A 2,743-nucleotide genomic window follows, 5' to 3' on the forward strand; every position below is an offset into this window, starting at 1 on the left:
TAAATGTTGAAAAAGTTGATCATGAGAAGTTATCTCTCTGAAGAGAAAAGCTTGAATCTCTTATAGACTTACAAATAAGTGAACTATCAAAAGAGAAAGAATATGAACAGCATTTGAAGAGAATTTCTACAATCAATATAAAAGACCCTATTCTGGTTTATTCAGATGACTCAAAAAATGAGAACTTGAATAGATTAGGCGCAGGCATTGCTTATACTGAAGATAATATTAATTTTATCTCAGATTTCTGGAATCTAGGCTCTGAATGTGAAGTCTTTGATGCTGAACTATTTGCAATAGTGAAAGCTTTCAAACTCATTGAAATAAAATCTCATAAAAGAGGAAATTGTTTGAAAGAGGCATGGATATTCTCTGATAGTCAAGCTGCTTTAAAAAGACTTAGAAATAGTCAGATTCATAATAATCAAATGAATCTTGAACTGATCTTAAACTCTGTTTTAAAAATTCAAAAGAGAAGAATATCAAAGCTGATAATTCATCTGCACTGAGTTCCTGCTCACATGAATATTCATGGTAATGAATTGGCTGATTCAGCTGTAAAAAAGGGTGCAGAATTAAGCAGATCTATTCAAAAAATTATGTCCTGGTCTTTTATAAAGAGAAAAATAAAAGAATCTTGTTTAGACAAGTGGAATGAAAGCTGGCAGAAACAAAAGAAGAGTATACATTATTCAAGATTTAAAACAAAACCCAAGTGAAAATCTTGTTCAATTAAATGTAAAAAGAAAATATTCTCATCTATAATACAGCTGAAACTAGGACATGGCTATTTCAAATCTTATATACAAAGATTTGATGATAGATTTGACTCAATAGAATGCTCATTCTGCAATATAAATGAGAATTCTGAGTATATTGTAATGCACTGTGCATTATACAATAGTCTCAGAGCCAGATTGAAAGAGAAGTATGATCTAAATCAATTAAATATAAGATTCTTATTCTCAACTGAGACAGGAATTAAATACTTAATAGACTTTCTATCAGAAACTCAAGCAGCTATAAGAAAATGACTAAATTCAGAATTATCTGAGTATGAAGAGGAGAAAATAAATCAGATATAGTCTGTTAAAACAGCTATACACTCTCTTTTAATAATTTGTTTTGTTATAGTCTCTCTTTACTTTATCTTTTTCTTTATCTTTTTCTTTCAATTTCTTTCTATCTATTTATTTAATGTGTCTATCTTTGAGACTGTGTTCTTTTTCTCTTTTCTTTTGTCATGATATTGTCAAATGATTTCAAAGTATCAAAAGATGTTAAAACACTGCAATTTATAAACAGTTTTTATATTCTGGGCTGGAATTTTCTGATTTTGCATATCTGAAATTGATGAATGTATAATAGTTAACTTTACAGACATAGAAAAAACCCTGAGAACTAAAGTTCTCAGGTAGATGTCATAGTCTCTGACTGCATACATCTATAATTGAAGAATAATAATAATAATAATCAGTCGAATTGGTAATGAGACTATCAAAAAATCTGGTCCTGGTCCCAGACACGGTCACACGGTCAGTCTAATGCTAGCTGAATCAGGGATAGGTCACACAATTGTGAAATGCTAGTGGTGAGCTAATCCACATGAAGCTAGGGCATACAACATGGTCACGTGGGCGTGACCGAATCTGGTGGGGGAGGATGTGGTTCAGAAGAACATATGACTGTCGGATAATAACACAGCCGCTTCCGAACTTGCTTACAAGTGTAAAGGGGCCATAGCAGCCACTAATTAATTTAGCGTACGATATATAAGAAGCCGGCGTACGCCTGTAATCGTACGCTGGCTCAAGCAACCTTTGAATCACAAGAAGAAGAAGAAGAAGAAGAAGAAAAATCTCTCTATATATTATAGAAAAACCAACTTTTCCGAGTAAAATGCCCTGTAACGTGACCTGACGTGACATCACATGCACCCCATCAAAAATCCATGGATATGTAGTGGTGCCTGCCAATTGCACCACTCTATCTACCCCCTATCATCACCACCGCCTCTAACGCCCCGTAGCACCCCCTATCACTTCCACTCCATACCCCTATTCTCATCTTATCACTCACTCTTACCACCTCTACCACCTCTACCACCTCTACTCTCTCTATCACCACCACTGCCTCTACTGCCTCACAGCACTCTCTATTACTTTCACTATCTCTATTCTTATCTTATCATTCTATCCCTCTCTTATCATCTCTATTATCTCTCTCACTTCTATCATCTCTATCATCTCTCTCTGTCATCTTTTTCACTCTCTAGCCTCTCTATCATTATCATTATCTCTACTACTCTACAGTCTCTTCTATTACTTTCACTATCTTTACTTCTCTCTTACTATCTCTATCATATTTTGATCTCTGTATTTATAGTATATACTGCTAAATACTCTGTAATAAAATCTCATGTGATGTCATATATATCTCTTTGAATTCATGAATGAGATTGAATAGCTGACTCTGCAATCTGTACAGCTCTGATTAATCTGATAATAGTGATAGAGATGATACAGAGTGAAAGAGAGTAGTAGAAGAAGTAGAGATGATGATAATGATGATAATGAGAGGGTAGAGAGTGAAAGAGGTGAAAAGAATGATAACAGTGAGTAGAGATAGAGAATGAAAGTGATAAAGGAGGTTGTAGGGTGATAGAGATGATGATGGTGATAGAGGGGGATTGCGGGGCGGTAGAGGCGGTGATGGTGGTAGAGGGGGTAGGGGGTGGAAGGGG

This window comes from Blastomyces dermatitidis, assembly GCF_000003525.1.
Source record: "Blastomyces dermatitidis ER-3 genomic scaffold supercont1.9, whole genome shotgun sequence".
NCBI classification, from domain to species: Eukaryota; Fungi; Ascomycota; class Eurotiomycetes; order Onygenales; family Ajellomycetaceae; genus Blastomyces; species Blastomyces dermatitidis.